General features: G+C 47.4%; 1 protein-coding gene across 1 annotated transcript in view; it reads right to left on the bottom strand.

The window, feature by feature from the left end:
- The window catches only part of LOC138662728 (rho GTPase-activating protein 6-like), a 219,440-nt gene that overhangs the window by 37,510 nt on the left and 159,182 nt on the right, over positions 1-22,748 (bottom strand). The window lies entirely within an intron of this gene.

Raw genomic sequence — 22,748 nt, 5'->3', positions numbered from 1 at the left:
TGTCAGACTCCCTTCCTTTGATGTGGGCTCCGGCGCTGAGCCCACATCTTTTCCAGCACGAGTCAGCTGTGTTGAACAGCTGACATGTGCGACTAACAGCCGCGGGTGGAATCGTGATCCACGCACGGCTGTTAACTAGTTAAATGCCGCTGTCAAACTCTGACAGCGGCATTTAACACACGCTTCCAGCAAGCGCTCCGTAAATCCTGCCCATCGGCACCTGTGTCAATGACCATGGGTAGCCAATGGGTTGGCAGGACAACCAGAAGTCTCCAACAGGCCTCTATGGTTGTCACTGCCAGATTGTTATGAGTGCCACCCAGTGGTCGGCACTCATAGCAAGTGAACAATTCTACTACTTATGGCGATCTAATCATTGTCTGTATGTAGCAGAGCCGATCGGGTTTTTGCAGCTTCTAGTCTCCCATGGAGATTATTGAAGCATGGCAGAAGTAAAAAAAAATGTTTTTAAAAATATTAAAATAATAAAAAAATATAAAGTTCCAATCACCCCCCTGTTGCCCCATTCAAAATAAAACAATAAAAAAAAATCAAACATACACATATTTGGTATCGGAGCGTTCAGAATCGCCAGATCTATTAATATAAAAAAAAAGAATTAACCCGATCAGTAAACGGCATAGCAAAAAAAAGTAAAAACACCAGAATTACATTTTTTCTGGTAGCCACAACATTGCATTAAAATGCAATAACGGGCGATCACAAGAAGGATCTGCACCAAAATGGTATCAGTAAAAACGTCAGCTCAGCACGCAAAAAATAAACCCTCACCCAACCCGAGATCAAGAAAAAGTTAAAGTTGGGTAAAGTTAAAATTGGGTATCAAAAACCTTCTTCCAAATAGACCTTCCTGTTCATGATCACCACCCCCACTCCCTTGTCAGCCGCCCTAATAACTATCTAGGGATTATTTTTAAGCGGTGATATGGCTGCATGTTCCCCCATAGTAAGGTTACCCCTTTCCAATTTTGGGGGTAAAGATCTTAACTCTTTGTGTATCAAGTTGTGAAACGTTTCAATGTGACTACCTCTATGGTGAATCGGGTTGAATTGGGACTTGGGTCCAACATCTACATGTGGAAATGGAAATTCAGACTGAAGCTCTATGGATGGAGACGGTAGCTGATATAATATTTTTTTCTGCTTTTAGTCTGAAATGTAAGTTAAGGGTCAAGTTCCTAATGAACGAATTAATGACAAGAAATAAATCAAAAAAATCTGCCTTGGCAAACAGCAAAAAGACAAAAATTCTGTTTAGTAGTTTCAGGTCATCAACTTTTAGAAAATAGTCTGTTAAGTTAAAAATTCTTGTCTTGTTCTCTTTTTATTGTGGGTTCGACGGTATGTTGCCTCTGAGAAGGGGATCTAGTCCTAGTCCCTCCCCTACAGCGTCTTTATCGGCTTTTCTTTTTATAGGTTGATTGGGATTGGAGGTAGTTAATAAAGGAATAAAGATGTGATTTTATTGGAGCTGGTTCTTGGTCTGACAGAGAGGGAACCAGAGAGTACTGGTCCTACATTTTTCACCAGGAGCCGGTTCAGCTCTGAAACGCGTAGCGTTTTAAAATAAAAATAAGGGTTTTTTTACGTTCATTTATTTTGATACCCAACTTTATGACTCAGCGCTTTTCTAAGCCCTCAGTTTTTTCTGCTCCCCATTTGCATTATCTGGACCCAATTCTTGGATCCAGTGGGTTGCGCAGCAGCCATCGGAGTGCCCTCTTATTTTGGCGGTCATCAGAGTTGTGCCTGGAGCCGCATAACACATCCAGGGGAGCGGTTTTATCTGCTGTCCTATTAGTGCTCCCAATAGATGCATTTATGCTCATAACAAGGGAATCACTTTGTGGACTGTTTAGATAGGACATATTTATACTCCCTTTTGGGTACATCGATGTCCACTTGGTCTCAGCCTTGCTACATACATCACACTTAGACTGATGCCTCCTCATCAGTGCGGGTTGTACTTTGTACATCTTTACATGCAGGTTTATCTTGGAACGATACTCTGTACTGAGACTTACCGTATACTTACCTTTTATGCTAATACCATCCTGTTATTGTGTTAGAATTACTTCTTTTTTATACATGTGCTCTCTTATTAATTGTATATACCATTGTGATGTGTTCGCCTGTCTTCAGCAGTGCAGCCATTATGCCAATATTTGTATTCAATAAAGTTTTTTTTATCTTGATTATAATGGCATGATTTATGACTAAACAGTTTGGTTCTCTGTTGGCAGCTATGGCTAGTACTGTACTAGCAGCACTCCCTTTTATAAGGACTAGAGATGAGCGGTGTTCGAGATGAACTGTTCGCCAATTTCAAATTCGAGCTGTTTTGGGCTGTGTTGGAGTCGTTCGTCGAACTCAAACAATTTGCTTAAAATTCGGCTGTTCGAGTTTCTGTTCGATAACTGTTCGTTCCCTAAAAGCCTAACTTGATTTGCAAATTAAAAGTGTTTATCATTGTTAATAGACTGTTTCAGTGTATAGTGGGCGGGGGATAGATCTACATAGTAACATAGTAACATAGTTAGTAAGGCCGAAAAAAGACATTTGTCCATCCAGTTCAGCCTATATTCCATCATAATAAATCCCCAGATCTACGTCCTTCTACAGAACCTAATTGTATGATACAATATTGTTCTGCTCCAGGAAGACATCCAGGCCTCTCTTGAACCCCTCGACTGAGTTCGCCATCACCACCTCCTCAGGCAAGCAATTCCAGATTCTCACTGCCCTAACAGTAAAGAATCCTCTTCTATGTTGGTGGAAAAACCTTCTATCCTCCAGACGCAAAGAATGCCCCCTTGTGCCCGTCACCTTCCTTGGTATAAACAGATCCTCAGCGAGATATTTGTATTGTCCCCTTATATACTTATACATGGTTATTAGATCGCCCCTCAGTCGTCTTTTTTGTAGACTAAATAATCCTAATTTCGCTAATCTATCTGGGTATTGTAGTTCTCCCATCCCCTTTATTAATTTTGTTGCCCTCCTTTGTACTCTCTCTAGTTCCATTATATCCTTCCTGAGCACCGGTGCCCAAAACTGGACACAGTACTCCATGTGCGGTCTAACTAGGGATTTGTACAGAGGCAGTATAATGCTCTCATCATGTGTATCCAGACCTCTTTTAATGCACCCCATGATCCTGTTTGCCTTGGCAGCTGCTGCCTGGCACTGGCTGCTCCAGGTAAGTTTATCATTAACTAGGATCCCCAAGTCCTTCTCCCTGTCAGATTTACCCAGTGGTTTCCCATTCAGTGTGTAATGGTGACATTGATTCCTTCTTCCCATGTGTATAACCTTACATTTATCATTGTTAAACCTCATCTGCCACCTTTCAGCCCAAGTTTCCAACTTATCCAGATCCATCTGTAGCAGAATACTATCTTCACTTGTATTAACTGCTTTACATAGTTTTGTATCATCTGCAAATATCGATATTTTACTGTGTAAACCTTCTACCAGATCATTAATGAATATGTTGAAGAGAACAGGTCCCAATACTGACCCCTGCGGTACCCCACTGGTCACAGCGACCCAGTTAGAGACTATACCATTTATAACCACCCTCTGCTTTCTATCACTAAGCCAGTTACTAACCCATTTACACACAATTTCCCCCAGACCAAGCATTCTCATTTTGTGTACCAACCTCTTGTGCGGCACGGTATCAAACGCTTTGGAAAAATCGAGATATACCACGTCCAATGACTCACCGTGGTCCAGCCTATAGCTTACCTCTTCATAAAAACTGATTAGATTGGTTTGACAGGAGCGATTTCTCATAAACCCATGCTGATATGGAGTTAAACAGTTATTCTCATTGAGATAATCCAGAATAACATCCCTCAGAAACCCTTCAAATATTTTACCAACAATAGAGGTTAGACTTACTGGCCTATAATTTCCAGGTTCACTTTTAGAGCCCTTTTTGAATATTGGCACCACATTTGCTATGCGCCAATCCTGCGGAACAGACCCTGTCGCTATAGAGTCCCTAAAAATAAGAAATAATGGTTTATCTATTACATTACTTAGTTCTCTTAGTACTCGTGGGTGTATGCCATCCGGACCCGGAGATTTATCTATTTTAATCTTATTTAGCCGGTTTCGCACCTCTTCTTGGGTTAGATTGGTGACCCTTAATATAGGGTTTTCATTGTTTCTTGGGATTTCACCTAGCATTTCATTTTCCACTGTGAATACCGTGGAGAAGAAGGTGTTTAATATGTTAGCTTTTTCCTCGTCATCTACAACCATTCTTTCCTCACTATTTTTTAAGGGGCCTACATTTTCAGTTTTTATTCTTTTACTATTGATATAGTTGAAGAACAGTTTGGGATTAGTTTTACTCTCCTTAGCAATGTGCTTCTCTGTTTCCTTTTTGGCAGCTTTAATTAGTTTTTTAGATAAAGTATTTTTCTCCCTATAGTTTTTTAGAGCTTCAATGGTGCCATCCTGCTTTAGTAGTGCAAATGCTTTCTTTTTACTGTTAATTGCCTGTCTTACTTCTTTGTTTAGCCACATTGGGTTTTTCCTATTTCTAGTCCTTTTATTCCCACAAGGTATAAACCGCTTACACTGCCTATTTAGGATGTTCTTAAACATTTCCCATTTATTATCTGTATTCTTATTTCTGAGGATATTGTCCCAGTCTACCAGATTAAGGGCATCTCTAAGCTGGTCAAACTTTGCCTTCCTAAAGTTCAGTGTTTTTGTGACTCCCTGACAAGTCCCCCTAGTGAAAGACAGGTGAAACTGTACAATATTGTGGTCGCTATTTCCTAGATGCCCGACCACCTGCAGATTTGTTATTCTGTCAGGTCTATTAGATAGTATTAGGTCTAAAAGTGCTGCTCCTCTGGTTGGATTCTGCACCAATTGTGAAAGATAATTTTTCTTGGTTATTAGCAGAAACCTGTTGCCTTTATGGGTTTCACAGGTTTCTGTTTCCCAGTTAATATCCGGGTAGTTAAAGTCCCCCATAACCAGGACCTCATTATGGGTTGCAGCTTCATCTATCTGCTTTAGAAGTAGACTTTCCATGGTTTCTGTTATATTTGGGGGTTTGTAACAGACCCCAATGAGAATTTTGTTACCATTTTTCCCTCCATGAATTTCGACCCATATGGACTCGACATCCTCATTTCCTTCGCTAATATCCTCCCTTAAAGTGGACTTTAGACAAGACTTTACATAGAGACAAACCCCTCCTCCTCTCCGATTTTTACGATCCTTTCTAAACAGACTGTAACCCTGTAAGTTAACTGCCCAGTCATAGCTTTCATCTAACCATGTCTCGGTTATTCCCACTATGTCAAAGTTACCGGTAGATATTTCTGCTTCTAGTTCTTCCATCTTGTTTGTCAGGCTTCTGGCGTTTGCAAGCATGCAGTTTAGAGGATTTTGTTTTGTTCCAATCTCCTCGCTGTGGATTGTTTTAGAAATGTTCTTACCTCCCTTCTGAGTATGTTTTCCTGGATCTTCTTTGTTCAAGTCTAATGTTTTTCTTCCCGTCCCCTCTTCTTCTAGTTTAACGCCCTCCTGATGAGTGTAGCGAGTCTTCTGGCGAATGTGTGTTTCCCAGGTTTGTTGAGGTGTAGTCCGTCTCTGGCGAGGAGTCCATCGTACAAGTAATTCACACCGTGGTCCAGGAATCCGAATCCTTGTTGTCTGCACCATCGTCTTAGCCAGTTGTTTGCATCAAGGATCCTGTTCCATCTCCTGGTGCCATGCCCGTCTACTGGAAGGATAGAAGAAAAAACTACCTGTGCATCCAGTTCCTTTACTTTCTTCCCCAACTCTTCAAAGTCTTTGCAGATTGTCGGTAGGTCCTTCCTTGCCGTGTCATTGATGCCAACATGTATCAGAAGAAATGGGTGGACATCCTTGGAGTTGAAGAGCTTTGGTATCCTATCGGTCACATCCTTGATCATTGCACCTGGAAGGCAGCATACTTCTCTTGCAGTTATGTCCGGTCTGCAGATGGCTGCTTCTGTGCCTCTCAGTAGTGAGTCTCCCACCACCACCACTCTTCGTTGCTTCTTGGCTGTACTTTTTGCTGTCACTTGTTGCTGTGTGCCCTTTTCTTTTTTGCTTGCTGGTATTGCTTCATCCTTAGGTGTGCCATCTTCATCCTCTACAAAGATTTGATATCGGTTCTTCAGTTGTGTGGTTGGTGATTTCTCCATGGTCTTCTTGCTTCTTTTGGTCACATGCTTCCACTCATCTGCTTTTGGAGGTTCTCTGACACTTTTTTCACCTTCTGTGACCAGTAGAGATGCTTCTGTTCTGTCTAGAAAGTCTTCATTCTCTTTGATGAGTTTCAAAGTTGCTATTCTTTCTTCCAGACCCCGCACCTTTTCTTCTAAAAGGGCCACTAGTCTACACTTCTGACAGGTGAAATTTAATTCTTCTTCTGGTCGATCTGTGAACATGTAGCACATGCTGCAGCTCACCATGTAGGTTGTCACATCTGCCATGTTGCTCCTAGATCCTGCTGAGTTGCTGTGTGTTTTCCTTCTTGTGTAATCTACTCAGCCAAGCTCTCTTGCAATAATGTCCTACAGGCAAAAATTTGCGCGCCGTAAGGCGCGCGGTTTGGTGATTCTTTCCAAGCAGCTGGTCCCGGCTGTACCCAACGATCTTCTAGCTTAGGAAGACTCTTCGCTTTCCCAGAAGGCACCTGGAATATGCAAATTAGCCTCCTCAAGCTTGAATCTGTGCTGAAATATTGCCGATCTCCATTTTTTTTTCTTTCCTGCATTTACAGTGGGGCGGTGCAGTCTCTCAGCCTATCAGCAGTGCGCACACACAGCAATGTGCATGTGATGCACATAAGCAAGGGCATGTGTCATTGGCTGTGTATGTCACATGTCCTTGCCCTATAAGAACCAGCCATTTGCCCCGTCGCCACCATTTCCTCACTGCTGCAGCTTAGTGTTAGATGGCACCGCTGCTGCTGTGGGCGCTATACAGTCTAAGAGTGTGAATTGCGAGCGAATTTGCAGTTAGATAGAGAGAGTTAGGTTTAGAGAGTCGGGACTAATTGTAATATCAGCCCTTTTCAGGGTAGGTTACAGCAGTTCATAGCACTGTTTGCCAGGCAGGTCTGTGCCAGTGCTGTTCAAGTGTTTGTCACAGCATTTGGTGTAATCTAGCTCAGCCATACCTTTTGGGCTAGTAGCATTGTATGGTAGGTGCAGAGCCCCAGAGTCCTGGTCGTTGCAGTAATGTTATTCTTCCACCAGGGGAAGTGATGTTACATCTGAATGCAATGAAGGAGATCTTCTGTCCAGGTATCACAACCACATAACACACTTCACACTCCAGTCCGCCAGGGGGAGCTAAGCTTCTATCTATTAGGGCAATCCTCACATATAGGTAAAACTGGTGGTCAGGACAGAGAGTTAGTCAGAACCCGACGGAGTTTGGCAGAAGCTGGTTGGAGTGGGTTCCAGCCAGATCCAGACTGCGGTCTGCGGAGGACTAGGGTACACGGAGCTGCGCCTGCCCCACGTGCGGCAGCAGCCAAAGAAAGAGACATTAAAGGGATTTGTGTTGCAGTGAGTGAGAAACGAAGTCATAGCAAAAGGAGAAGAAAACCAGAAGGAGTTCTGCCCTGTAAAAGGCTGCCTCCTTCTGAGGCGCAAAGATCCCGGTAGCCAGAACACCGAGGGAGTAAGGATCTCTATGCTTTACTTCAGAGACTGGCAGGACAGTTAATTCCACGTTGGCTGCCTGACCTTATACCCAGGAGGCACGGTGGCAACTTGTGGGGCCGAGGCGTCTCTAGGGTCTCTATAAAAAGCCTCAGGCCACCAGTCATACAGGTTTTGTCCTATCCATCAGGGGGACAGAGAGAGACATAACATCTAGAACATCTACAATAGTTGTGAGGACCTCACCGAGTTGCTCAGCAGGGAGGTACTACAACGCCCAGATGCTAGAGGAAGGCTATTGAATTCCACCTGGATAAGGGGACTCTGGATTTGCCTTCAGACTGGCCGGGCTCTGCCTACCCAGTGGTCCGTACCCTGGACTGTGGATGCTGAAGCTTTCAGTAAAGGTAAAGAGACTGCAACCTTGTGTCCTCGTTATTCACTGCGCCTTAAATCATCCACCATCTACACCTCTGCGAAGCCCTGGGGAAACACTTCACCTGTGGGAAGGTACACCATCTGGCTGCCATAACATCACCCCAGCGGACCCCAAAGCAGCGTCGGTCACCCTGACCGAATACCACAGGTGGTGTCACGAACATTATTCTTATAAATACTCTTGCTTTTTATTGGACGCCCCTCAAAAGGCCACAGACCAGATCGGGCCACCGTGACATTTCCCGAACAGAAGGACCCGGTACCGAGTACCCCATTGCCCTGATGTGGGGGCGATCCAGTAGGCATATGAGTAGCCCGCCTGTGAAGCTACACCGCCTGTGTATCAAAATTTTTACTGCATCTAACCCAGTAAATCGTTTTGTGCTTAGTAGCAGTGTCTGCACGTCAGCAGAGTAGCCCGCCTGTGAAGCCAACTACACCGCTTGTGTATCTAATAATTTGTTACTGCATCTAACCCAGTAAATCATTTTGGGCTTAGTAGCAGTGTCTGCACGTCAGCGGAGTAGCCCACCTGTGAAGCTAGCTACACCTCCTGTGTATCTAATAATTTGTTACTGCATCTAATCCAGTAAATCGTCTTGGGCCTAGGAGCAGTGTCTGCATGTCAGCGGCGGAGTAGCCCACCTGTGAAGCTAGCTACACCGCCTGTGTTTCTAATAATTTTTTACTGCATCTAACCCAGTAAATTGTTTTGGGCCTAGTACCAAAGTTTGGCCACTCAGCTCTGCTCGGTTTCCATCCATCATTTTTTGTGCCAACAACTACAGAGTTGCCAATTAGTTAAGCACCAAAATGAGTGGCAAAAGGCCTGCTGCTGGTGGAAAGGGAAATAGGCGTGTTGGAAAGGGAAAAAAAGGTTGTGTCCGTGGGGTAGGTGGTAAAGCAACAGTAACACCTGCAGAAGAAAGACCATCTTCCAGCCAAAGTAAGATGTCTACTTCTTTTTGTGGACAATCTGATATGATCCCTTTCTTACGACCATCACTACGAGCATCGCCAAAAATTCCAGATGAGGCACAAAAACAGCAGGTGCTTGAACGGATATCAAGTGCTCCTTCAAGTGGGATCTCCTCCACCTCAACTTCAACATCACAAATACTTCAGTCCTCAGAGGTGTCACCCCAATCGCACTTGCTTCCTCACAGCTCTCAAGTCTCCAGCTGCCCGTCTGAGCATGGGGTAACACACATGGTTGAGTCTGCAGAGCTGTTTACGCATACTATAGCCTGGGAATCAGAGGTCTGATCCAGAGATTCTGTGAATCCAGACGAGGAAATGATCTGCACTGATGCCCAGAATCTTTGTGAGTCGGATCCAGGCCCAGATGAAGAAGGTTGTGAGCATAATGTAGACCCTCATTTCCAAACTGAAACTCCTGTTGGTGGAGACAATGAGGAAGATGATGATGAAACTGAGATACCTGATTGGAATGAAAACTTGACTTTTCAGTCAGGGCAGGAAGAGGTTGTCTCTGAGGACGACGGGTGTGAGAACACACAAGGTGATGATGACGAGGTTGGAGACCCCCTTACTGTCAACCCACAGTCCGCCAGTCCATGATGTCAGCAGAGATGGTGGAGGAGGATGCTAGTGATTACGAGGTTAGGTTGCGCCTTCCTGGACAGAGACAGAGTACTGGAAGCTTGTCAACAACTGCATCCTCAACCACAACTGTGCCTCTGAGCACAAGTCGTGGTGGCTCTTCAGGTCACATGGGCTCTAAGCCTTGCATAGCCTGGGCATTTTTTGAGATCGCAAAGGATGACCCAACTCATGTTGTCTGTAAGATTTGTCACCAAAATCTCAGTAGAGGCAAAAAATGAATAGTTTGAATACTTCATGCATGAACCGTCACATGGATATGAGGCATAAGTTGCAGTGGGAAGCTCACTGTGCTACAATGCGGCCTTGTGGGCCGGGCCAATCACCGTCTGCCCCATCAAGTGCATCCATGGCCACTTCATCCTCTGTGACTGTGGGGACAGCAGTCGCACATGGTTTTGGATGCAGACCTTACACCTCTTTACTCGCAACAGCCAGTGTGATTGGAAGGTCGTCAAGACTTTTGCAAGTGGAAACACCTGCTGTTGTTGAGCGCTCTCTGACATTGAGACCACACTTCGATCAAGGCAACATGCATCTCCACCTGCACCTTCCTCACAGACTAACAGTTTGCCGGGGACACCCTACTCAACCCCGTCTAAGCACGGCAGCCAGCCCTTGGTCCCTCAGATGTGGACAAGTAAAAGACCATTTCCTCCTAGCCATGACAAAGCTAAGAGGTTGAATTTCTCCATCTGCAAGCTGTTGGCTACAGAAATGCTGCCTTTCCGCCTGGTGGACACAGAGGATTTTCGAGACCTTATGTCCGTCACAGTGCCCCAGTACCAGATGCCCAGTCGCCACAACTTCTCAAAGAAAGCTGTGCCTGCACTACCCCAGCATGTCGCACACAACATCAACGCTTCCTTGAGAAACTCTGTGTGACAGGGTGCATTTCACCACAGACACTTGGACGAGTAGACATGGACAGGAGCGTTACATGTCGGTGACTGGGCACTGGGTAACTATGGTGACAGCAGGAGAAGGGGCTGCTGTCCAAGTCTTGCCGTCCCCACGAGTTGCTCGTCGATCCTCTGTATCTAGAAGTTCCTCCACTGCTTCTGCGTCCTCAACCTCCCCTTGGTCCTCCACCTGCACCCAAAGCCTGTCTGGTAATGCCACCCGTGTTCTAACTGCACAGAATGAATCCTGCACACCTCATTTCTATGCTGCCACCAGGGCTCAACGGCATAAGGCGGTGTTTACCTTGAAATGTCTGGGAAATGTGAGTCACACAGCTGAGGAGTTGTGGTCAGCTCTGGAGACCGAGTTCCATCAATGGTTGTCTACACTCAACCTGCAGCCAGGGAAGGCTGTGTGGGACAATGCTGCAAACCTGGGTGCGGCCCTTCACCGGGGCAATAGCACACAACTGCCTTTTATGGCTCCCGTTTTGAACCTGGTTGTCCAGTAATTTTTATCCCACTATCCCGGACTAAATGGGCTTCTGCAGAGGGCACGGTCGCTGTGTGTTCACTTCTGCCGTTCGCATCCCGCAGCTCAACGACTTACATCTCTGCAGAAGTCGTAGGGCCTTCCAGTTCACAGGCTGAAATGCGCTGAGCCCACATGGTGGAATTCAACTCTGCACATTTTGCAGCGACTGTGGCAGCACCGACGAGCCCTGGTGCAATACGTTATGACGTACTGCCTGGGCCAACGAGATCCAGAGGTGGGGCAAATTATGCTGCAGGAGTGGTCTCAGATCAGAGACCTATGCACCCTTCTGCACAGTTTTGAAATAGCGACGAAGATGTTTAGTGCTGACGATGCCATTATCAGCATGACTATGCCGGTCATTTACATGCTGGAGCACACCTTAAACAGTATTCGGAGTCAGGTGGTGGGACAAGAGGAGGAGAAGGAGGAACAGGAGGAGTCGTATGCGGAAGGGATAATATCTCCAAGGTCCAGACAGTCGGCAGCACCGAGGCGGTTGGCATTGGAGGGTGGGGGAGAGGAATTACCGAAGGCACATGGTAGCAGCCAAACTGTTGAGGAAGGTGCAGGAGCTGAGGAAGAAGTGGAGGACGAACTGGCACTGGGCATGGAAGACTCATCAGATGAGGGATACCTTGATCAAATTTCTGTTGTGCCAGGTTGGGGGGAGAGTGCAGAGGAAGGAAGCATGATTCTCACCTCGTTGCCATCAAGACAACAAGGACTTGGTCCTCCTGGATGAGCAAGACACATGAGTGCCTTCTTGCTGCACTACCTGTAACATGACCCTCGGATTGTCAGAATCCGAACTAATGCTGACTACTGGGTTGCCACACTCTTAGATCCCCGGTACAAAAGTAAATTTGGCGAAATAATTCCTGCCATAGAAAGGGATTCAAGCATGCAGGAGTATCAGCAGAGACTATTACAGAATCTTACATCTGCTTTTCCACAAAACACCAGTGGTGCACGTAGTGAATCTCTGAGTTCTAACTTGCCAACCGTGGGACTGTCGAGTCATCACTCAAACCGTAACAGTAACATCGTATCTGGTGGTAACAACAATTTTTTCCAATCGTTTCAACAATTTTTTAGACCATTTTTTGCAAGGCCACAGGAGAAAAGAAGTCTGACGCATAGCCAACGCCTAGAGAGGATGGTACAGGAGTATCTCCAAGTTAACATCGATGCCATGACTGTGGAACTGGACCCTTGCTCATTTTGGGCTTCCAGTCTGGAAAAATGGCCTGAGCTCGCCACTCACGCCTTGGAGATCTTGTCGTGCCCCGCAGCCAGCGTTCTCTCTGAACGTGTGTTCAGGGCTGCTGGTGGTGTGCTGACAGATAAGCGCACGCGGCTGTCCAGTGACAATGTAGACAGACTAACGTTCATCAAGATGAACAAATCCTGGATCCACAAGGACTTTTCTACCCCTGTGTCATCCTGGGGAGACTAAAAGCTTGATGATTTTTGAAAATCACCTCACCAATCATTTTAAGAAACTCTCGGGAAATTGATGCCACTTAAGTGGTGTCTGTGGCCCAATTTTTGGAAAAAATTGAGACTCTTTTTGGAGTCCCCTTGCTGTGTTTTACATGACGTTGGCATCGTCAATTCCAGGCGGGTGGGGTTGCTGCCCCCCTTTTAACCTTTAGAAACTACATACACTATGACTTGGGGTAACACAGATGGTTGAGTCTGCAGAGCTGTTTACTCATACTATGGCCTGGGATTCAGAGGTCTGCTCTAAAGCTTCAGTGTCTGCTAGTCAGCAGAGTGGCCCACCCATGAAGCAAGCTACAACGCCTGTTTATCTAATTACTAATTTGTAACTGCATCTAGCCCAGGCAATACTTTGGGCCTAGTAGCAGTGTCTGCTACTCAGCAGAGTACCCCACCCATGAAGCAAGCTACACTGCCGGATTATCTAAGTACTAATTTTTAACTGCATCTAGCCCAGGCAATACTTTGGGCCTAGTAGCAGTGTCTGCTACTCAACAGAGTACCCCACCCATGAAGCAAGCTACACCGCCTGTAGATCTAATTACTAATTTTTAACTGCATCTAGCCCAGGAAATCCTTTTGGGCCTAGTAGCAGTGTCTACTACTCAACAGAGTACCCCACCCATGAAGCAAGCTACACCGCCTGTAGATCTAATTACTAACATTTAACTGCATCGAGCCCAGGAAATACTTTGGACCTAGTAGCAGTGTCTGCTACTCAGCAGAGTACCCCACCCATGAAGCAAGCTACACCGCCTTCTTCCTTTCTCAATCTAACCCCTCGGCTCTGGGGTGTCCACTCTCCTTCCAGCTCTCTCCTTCTCACAGGTGAACTACCGCATGTATTCACACTGTGGCAAATCTTATGGGCCCAGGCATAAGAAGTCGTCAAGGTAATGGATAATATGTGCCGCCTTAGAAACGTCTATGACGACACATTCGAGGAAGCAACTAAACGCCTCAAATAGTGAGCAGGATATGGAGCACCCCATGGGCAAACAGCGATCTATGTAGTATGCTCCTTAACAGAAACAGCCCAATGGGAGGACACTATTCAGAGGCACAGGTAGTAACCGCAATGCCCCCTCAATGTCTGTTTTGGCCATTAGGGTGCCCCTTCCCAACTTCTTGACCCACCTGATTGCCTCGTCAAAGGAGGTACAGTATATAGTACTGTACTTGGTTCCGCATCGATGTTGTCGTTTACTGACCTGCCCTTTGGATATGACAAATGGTGGATTAGTCTGAATGTATTGGGTTAATTTTTGGCATGTCTCCCAACGGGGGTACCACTACGTCTTCTAAGGAAAGTGTTCTGAATGGACCCGCCGCCATTCTACCTAAAGATATTTATTTTTTAAATCTTTTTATCACGACGTCTGGGTGTTAGTAGGCTGATTTTAGATTTTTACTCCAGCCTTTCTTGATTTTAGAAGGGCATGACATGCCTATATCTGTGTCTCCTCCTCCTTTTACTCCTCCACCTCTTTTTTTTTCGCATGACTATATGTACTTGTGACTTTTCCATGTGTTTGTTGTGTCTTCTGAGCAGTTTGTCAGCTTTTGGACACCTTTTAAGGTGTTTTCTATGTGTTGTCTATGTGTTTGTATTTGTTTGTGTTTGCCTGCCATTGGTTTCAATGGAGTTCGACGGTGTTCGTCGAACGTTCATCGAACATTCGTCGAACACGCCCCAATTCGACAAACCGAACCGAACTCAAACACTAGGGGGGTGGCTCAACACTAGTAAGTATCACAGCTTGTAAACCCTTTTTGTTACCAGACAAGAGTGTTTCAATTTTTGTTTTGAGGGATTTTTATCCATTTTTCCTTGGAAAGTTCTCGCAGTTCTGTGAGATTCCTGGGTCGTCTTGCATCCTTTGCTATTTTGAGGTCTTGCCGCAGATTTCGAATGATATTCGGATCAAGGGAATATGAAGGCCATTGCGATCATCTATTGAGAATTTTGACGTGTGTTTAGGATCATTATCCATTTGTAGAAGCCATCCTGTTTTCTGGTTCAGCTTTTTTACAGATGGGGTTATATTTGCATCAAGAATTTGATGGAATTTCATTGAAGGCCATAGTTGTGCAGGTGTCTCTGAACAGTAGAACAATGTACCACAGTTCCAGAGTCTCTAATTTTTTCTGAATGTCTTTTTTAGTCAAGCGGGGGTTCTGATTTGCCTACTTAGCAATCCTACGAGCAGCTCTCACTTAAATACTATCTTGACTTTGACTGTTCCTGTTAATAAATTTCGTACTGAGGAAAGGACAACTTGAAAACGTTGTGATATCTTCTTATACTCTTCTGCTTTGTGGACCTCCAACATTGTCATTTTAAGAGTGCTAGGCAGCTGCTTATAAGAACCCATAGTGCTTCAGCCCTGCTATGCGTACCACAATTGATCATCTGCTTTGAGTGCCGGCCTTGGGGCGGTGCTCATAGCAGATCAGCAGTGACAACCACAGTGGTCTCCTGCAGTCCCTATGTTGTCATGCCAACCCATCAGCGACCCGCGATGATGTGATGGGTGTGCTAGCGAGCTGGTTTAGTGACGCACTTCCGGTGTGGATATTGAAAGTGGCATTTAACATGCTAAAAGCTGCGAGTGGATTAGCAAGATGCAAGATGGATCAGTTAACCTGAAGGAAGAGCTCAACACGGCAAACTAGGCTCCACTACATCAGGACCAAATAGGTATCAGACTTTCTTCCGAGCTACAGAACTGTGAGTGATGTACCAGTGTCCAACTGTGTTAGGGTGTAGAGCAGGTCTCTTGACATTGGTATAGTCGATCATAGGAGGGTGCCTATGCTTTGCCCAACCTCTCCCCGTACCCGAAGGTCCCTTTTCTGAACCCAGAAATGACACCAAAGCCAATGTTGAATAAATTTGGCCACAGCAGCCTTTTTTTAAACAAACAATATTAACATTACATAAATAACCATAAATAAAATCGGGGATGGGTCCTTGAAGCTTGAAATCTGGTGATTAAACAAACTGTAACAGCAGTGGACGAACCAACCGTAACTTACTTCCAGCCATTACCCCCTGGCTCGGGAGCTCCAAATCACCCCGAAGGGTGCCATCGTCCACTGAACCCCTGAGGATCAGGCCAAAGCTGGGCAAAATCCCCCCAAAATCACCAGACCAAATAACCACCACATAAGACCAACTGAGGAATCCATATACCCACGGACCCCCCCCAGCGCAATTTAGCACCAACTTCAAGGACCCCTCCCAACCGCTAGCTACTATGACCCGAAATAAACAAGAAACCCCACCAAGAAAATAAATACCAGAACGGGCGGGCGGGACTACTCGCTGTGCTCTGAGCGGGAAAGTGCCCCGCTCCACCCCCAACTAGCCATATAAACCCCCCCTTATCTAAATAGACCCACCCCTATAATGTGACTCACCCCGCTTCTCCAAACCCCTGTCATGGCGGCCTTCGCTTAGCGCCGCGTGGGGGAGGGGCACTTGCTACAGCCTGTGCTTGGCATTGGTATAGTCGATCATAGGAGGATGCCTATGCTTTGCCCAAACTGAACCCCTGAGGATCAGGCCAACGCTGGGCAAAATCCCCCCAAAATCACCAGACCAAATAACCACCACATAAGACCAACTGAGGAATCCATATACCCACGGACTCCCAAGCGCAATTTAGCACCAACTTCAAGGACCCTTCCCAACCACCACAATGAGGGTCTCTTGACCACCTCAAAGACCCAAGACCCCACCACACCGAACTGCCATGGCCCTCTTGATACCTTGTTGTAAACCGAGTGCCCATAAGTCAATGCCCACTGCATTTAAGTGCACACCATCACTCAACAGAAATTCCTCACCCCGTCCTCCAGCTCAACATGCCGAACAGCCACACCCCCATTCCGCTGGACAAAACCAGACACTGCCCGATTAAGTTTTATTCGGGCCTTATTAATCTTGACAACCGATCTCGCATGGCGCAAACACCTTCGCGGCACAATGTCCGACCAAACCACCGTTATGCCACTATATGTCAACGACAACTGTAACAGGTCATGTTTTATGTCCCTTACCAATTCCTGGAAAGGACGAATGCCCAAATCGTTACCTGCCGCATGGAGCACCAAAATATCTGGAGGCCTATCAAGCCTAGCACTGTTATGCACCTCCTGGTTGACTCTGCTCCATTCCATTCCCCGAAAACCTAACCAGCAACCAGCGAACGACCGCCACGTCCCGCTGGAAACCGAGCTGCTGTTCCGTCTCGCCGCATATCCACCCGCCGAGCGCCCCAATGGACATATGAATGGCCCAATATCCAGACCAAGAGGGGTTTGGCACCTACGACAAAAAGAGAAAACTTAACATTGAACACAGCAAAACCAAACACATTAACCCCAGAACACCCCCAAGCCCTTCAGGGCCTAATGTAACTCAAGTAACGGTTAGACTCCCACCTCCCAATTCTCTGCACCACCTCAGGCGGCAAACCACCCGAAGCCGCCTCAGTCGCCGCCCTAATCCGAAATGAATGCGAGGCAAACCGGGACGTGTCCAAACCCAACAGCGCTAAACCCTGTAGAAAAACCACTACGAACTGAAACTTTGAAAGGAAGGAGCCATCTGCATGGCACAACAAAGGACCCGACTTCTCCGGCTCAAAATTAAGAAACCTCTGAAAGCAACGAATGGGGCACATCAAAGAATCAACCACTGCGTCTAACACCACCCTTCGTCCCCTCCACAGCTGATCCATTTTAGACTGCCGAATCCAAAATTCCAGCTGACCATTAGCCAGCAACACATCCTTGGCCAGCAAACCTCCTCGTCTGCACCTGCTCGGAGCCACCAGTTCCCCGATCCGTAACGCCCCAAAGAAAGCTAAAGAAAAAGCCAAACGAAAAAGAGCAACTTCAAAAACCGAAACAAAAACTTCAGGCAAACGCTCACCCAACGATTCCAACATATGAAATGAAACCGGGCGTCTACGGTCCCCAAAACCGTTCTGCCAACCGAACCCCTTAAAAGCCTGCCGGACCAGAAACACCTTAGTCAAATCTCTAAGCACCCGCATTTTAAAGCCGAAAGCCAAACCAGCACAAATATGCCCCGCCTTAGTGGCAGACCACCCCTCCCTAGCCCCGTTACTCAGCCACAGCAATAAAGCTCCTACCTGGTCTTCCGCAGAACCGCCACTCCGGCACGATTCCAACCACCCTTCCCACAATCCCCATACTGACTGATAAGCGGCCCAAGTGCTGGGGGCCAATGAAGCCCATATCAATTGTTCTGCTACCCTGAGACCACGCTCCAGAGTTCCGGTGGGCATTCCAAACCCAGTTCCTCCGCTGGCTGAGCCAGCAAACAAAATCGATCCCACTGCAAACGAGACAATGAATCAGCAATGGAATTCTGAACTCCAGGAACATGAGAGGCGGTAACATGTGCATTCAATGACAAGCAAGACAACATTAGCCGCCGCAGGACCCGTATCACTGGAGGTGAAGATGCTGACAGGCTATTGATAGCACAAACCACGCCCATATTATCGCAATTGAACTGGACTCTCCTATTTCGAAACTCAGCCTTCCACAAGTGCACAGCCACCAGGATGGGAAAAATCTCAAGCAGGGTCACATTTTTCACCCAACCGTTCGTTAACTATTCGGCAGGCCACCTCATAGCACACCATTGTCCTCTGAAGTAGGCCCCGAAGCCTACCCCACCAGAAGCATCCGTAAACAGATCCAACTCCGCGTTGCCCACTACGTCCTCCATTAGCAAAGATCTACCATTGTAATCTGCCAAAAACTGATCCCAAACCTCCAGATTCGCCCTATCTTCAGCTGTTAAGCGTACAAAATGATGCGGTGCGCGGACCCCGCTCGTGGCGGCAGCAAACCTATGGGAAAAAACCCTCCCCATCGGAACAATGCAGCACGCAAAATTCAATTTTCCAAGCAGTGACTGAACCTCCCGTGACTTTAACTTCTTCACACGCCTCGCCCTCGCGACCTCAATCCGTAATGCAACCACCTTCTCATCCGGTAACCGAAATTCCCAGTTCACCGTGTCAATAACAATGCCTAAAAAGGAAAGGCACATACAGGGCCCCTCCGTATTACCCGGAGCCAGCTGCAAACCAAAAAGCTCTGCCACCCAACAAACCGATCACAAAATGAACTCACAACATCTGGAATCTGCAGGACCAATACACAAAAAATCATCCAGGTAATGAATCACAGAATCAAAAACCGATGTGTCCCGTACGACCCACTCAATGAAAGAACTAAACGCTTCGAAATACGAACAGGACAAGGAACAGCCCATCGGCAAACATCTGTCCACAAAAAACCCGCCGTTCCAAAAACACCCCAATAACCTCGAACTCTCAGGGTGGACCGGTAGTAAGCGGAAAGCGGATTCAATGTCAGTTTTCACCAAAAGGGCTCCCCTACCACAATGACGAACAAAACGAGCCGCCTCATCAAATGACGTGTAAACAACCGAGCAGAGTTCAGGGTCAATCCCATCATTTACTGATCTACCCCGAGGATACGACAAATGGTGAATCAGCCTGAACTTATTTGGTTCTTTCTTAGGCACAACACCCAAAGGGGAGACCACCAAGTCCACCAATGGGGGGTCCTGAAAAGGTCCTGACATTCTGTCCAATGCAACTTCCTTCATCAATTTCTCAGTAACGATACCAGCATATTCCTCAGCAGACCTGAGGTTCTTCAAAGACCTAGGAATAACAAATGGGGGAACCGGTATCTTAAAGCCATCCTGAAAACCAGACAGTATAAGTTTGACGCCCTTCCGGTCAGGATACCTACTTAAATAAGGGGCCATCGCGCCCAGCTTCACTGGTGTCACCCCCTTTTGAATTACCAGATTCGGTCTTTGACTTGTTCTTTTTGAAACATCTCGCGGCACCATGGAAGGAACCATTGCACAGCGAACACACATGCTTAAACTTGCATGTGGATCCGAATCTGCATGGGCCCTCATTAAATTGCCAGCATAAGCCATGCTTCTGCCCCCCGACTGACTCCAGGCCCCCGCAGCATTCTCTTGTGACGCAGACTGGCCGGTGCCCCCGACCCCGCCCTGAAAGGGGAGGCCCAACCGTGTGGGTGCCATCACCCGAAGCCATAAACCAATGTCCTTTTGATCCCAACGTATAGCCGGCCGTATCACCTTTCTCTGCCTGAACTGCTCATCGTATCGCAGCCATGCCTGACCCCCGTACACACGGTGTGCCTCCCCAATCGAATCCATATAGCAAAAAAGGCCAGAGCAATTCTCAGGCGCTTTCTCACCCACTACGCTTGCCAGGATAGCGAACGCTTGCAACCAATTCACAAAAGTCTGCGGTATAAGGCGCCACCTAAGCTTCTCCTCCTCTTCCTTCTTACTCTCATCCGTTTTTCCCTTATCCAAGTAAAAAATTTTCCAAAGGAAGAAGGGAAAAAATTTCCACATATTCGTCCTTCCAGACCTTTTCCCTTACTTCCTTCTTCAGATGAACCCCAAGCGGGCCCTCAAAGCAAACGTATACTTCGCCATGCGCCCTGTCATCCAAATGAATCCTGCATTCTTTTTCCTTTTCCGTCTGCACCGACACCGACACTGGCGCAGAAGCGCCGCTATGCGCCAATAGGCCCCAACCCGGAAACACATGCCCGGCATCCCGAGGCCCTACCCAGGCAGCCAGCTGACCCGGCATTGACCTACCACTATCCAAACGCACAATCAAATCCCTCACATTACCCAGCAATTCACTAACTCCAGCGTCCCCTAAGCCGGCTGCTGCCGCAACTCCCTGAGTAGCTACTAACGGCGCCCCCACCTGACCCACCCTTGTAGACTCAGATAAAATCTTAGACGAACAAGACAAAGAGCTGTACTCACCAGGCTGCGAGGGAGCTGTGATCCCTCCAGCCGCCAAGCGTGCATCCATCCTGCCGATCGATGACCTCAGGACTCCCCCAGGACCCTCCGGGAGAGGAGGCCCGCTCATCACTGACCCAGCGGATCAGGATTGTGATAAGGTCGCCGAGGGCCCGACAGCCCTGGAATCGTTGAATCCGTGGCCTGTAGGTGAGCCAGTGGACCTGGATACGGAAACACCCCCGCTGAATCCGGACCCGCCGCCCGCTCCACGATGAGAAGGATGCAGTGATCCCCGCCAGCACTCCTGGGCTGACGTACTTCGGAAGCTCCATCACCTGGCAGGTCCAGCAGCCCCGTGTCCACTGAGGTGCTACCCGCCACTGCATCGGCCGAAGGAATCCCCCGCTGACTCCTACCCTGCGAAAAAGCAGGTCGTCTGCCAGGCGAGCTGCCCCGGCGACCTGCTGTGGCATCCCGGGCATTCTCTGCAGCACCAGCACGCGCAGGCTCAGCCCCCGGCACAGAGCGGGAAGGCCCGCACGACACTGTAGGCCTCAGCCCGGCTGGCAGATTCCTCCCGGTCCAGGGCCTGCTGGGACGCTTGCATGCAGGCACCCGGCTCTGAGGGTCCCCAGAGGGGCTCCTGCGTCAGCGCTGAGGCCTGGGAAGCAAATCCGGAGACAGGCGCTCGGGAGGACGTACCCGTCGGGACCGCCGCGTTCTTCCCGAGTCCGCGGCCGTCGACGCGCTGCTGCCTCTTATGATCCCGGCCACCTGGGCTTCCAGCCAACCTGGTGGCTGCCTCTCCGACGCCTGCCGGAGGGCCTCCAGGACCTGTGACACCGTGGACATGGTAGGCGACGCAGCGGGGTAAACTACTCGCTGCACTCTGAGCAGGAAAGTGCCCCGCTCCACCCCCAACTAGCCCTATAAACCCCCCTCATCTAAATAGACCCACCCCTATAATGTGACGCTTGCTACAGCCTGTGCTTTAGCCAGAGTGCTGTAGCAGCGCTGCCCAATTATCAGAAGCAGGTAGTAAGGTAGGAAGCAGGTAGTAAGTTAGCAGAGAGTAGTTCGTAGAAATTTACACTGTTTGTATTGAACTTTGCAGTGCCATAGCTGGAGTGCAGCTTGTGTGACATGCTCCAACTTTCTGCTTGTATCTATTATTGCTGTTATCATTACAAGAACCGTTAATCTTATTTTCCGGCATAATCATCTGTCTTTCAATAAAGCTTGTGTTTTGTTTCTGCTTCCTCATCTACTGTATCATATTTGAGTCCTGCCTGGCGTTGTCATTCAAGCATCGTTACAGTCACATGATTGCCTGAGAACTGTGAGAGTGTGCACATAGAGTGACTGCAGACTTTCTTCCTATCCCATTTTATTTACACATCTGACGCCAAATTTTCCTAAGTAGTTTAACCCCTTCCTGATACGCGCCGTACAAGTACTGCTCTGCAGGAGATGGGTTCACGCTGAGTGCCGTGGCGATCGGGTGCGGGTGTCAACTGTATGTGACAGCTGACACCCCACAGCAACGCCCATTGCTTTTAAACCATGCTTCCACAGAATTTAAAAAAAAATAAACCTCATGAAATAGGCCTGGACAGAAACGATGGTACCATTAACTCAATATTTAGTTTCACAAGCTTTTGAGGCAATCACTGCAATGAAACGATTCCTGTAACTGTCAATGAGACTTCTGCATCTCTCGACATGTATTTTGGCCACTCCTCAAGAGCAAACTGCTCCAGTTGTCTCGTGTCTGAAGGTTGCCTTCTCCAGATGCCATGTTTCAGCTCTTTCCAAAGATGCTCAATAGGATTTGGGTCAGGGCTCATAGAAGGCCACTTCAGAATAGTCCAATGTTTTCCTCTTATCATTCTTGGGTGTTTTTAGCTGTGTGTTTTGGGTCATTATCCTGTTGCAAGACCCATGACCTGCGACTGAGACCAAGCTTTCTGACACTGGGCAGCACATTTCTCTAGAATCCCTTGATAGTCTTGATATTTCATTGTACCCTGCACAGATTCTAGACACCCTGTGCCAGATGCACCAAAGCGGCCCCAGAATATAACAGAGCCTCCTCCATGTTTCACAGTAGGGACAGTGTTCTTTTCTTGATAGGCTTCATTTTTCCATCTGTGAACATA

The sequence above is a fragment of the Ranitomeya imitator genome, chromosome 2 (assembly GCF_032444005.1).
Source record: "Ranitomeya imitator isolate aRanImi1 chromosome 2, aRanImi1.pri, whole genome shotgun sequence".
In the NCBI taxonomy this organism is placed as follows: Eukaryota; Metazoa; Chordata; class Amphibia; order Anura; family Dendrobatidae; genus Ranitomeya; species Ranitomeya imitator.
Note: the sequence above shows the minus strand (reverse complement) of the source record. Positions and strands in the feature narration are given on the sequence as shown.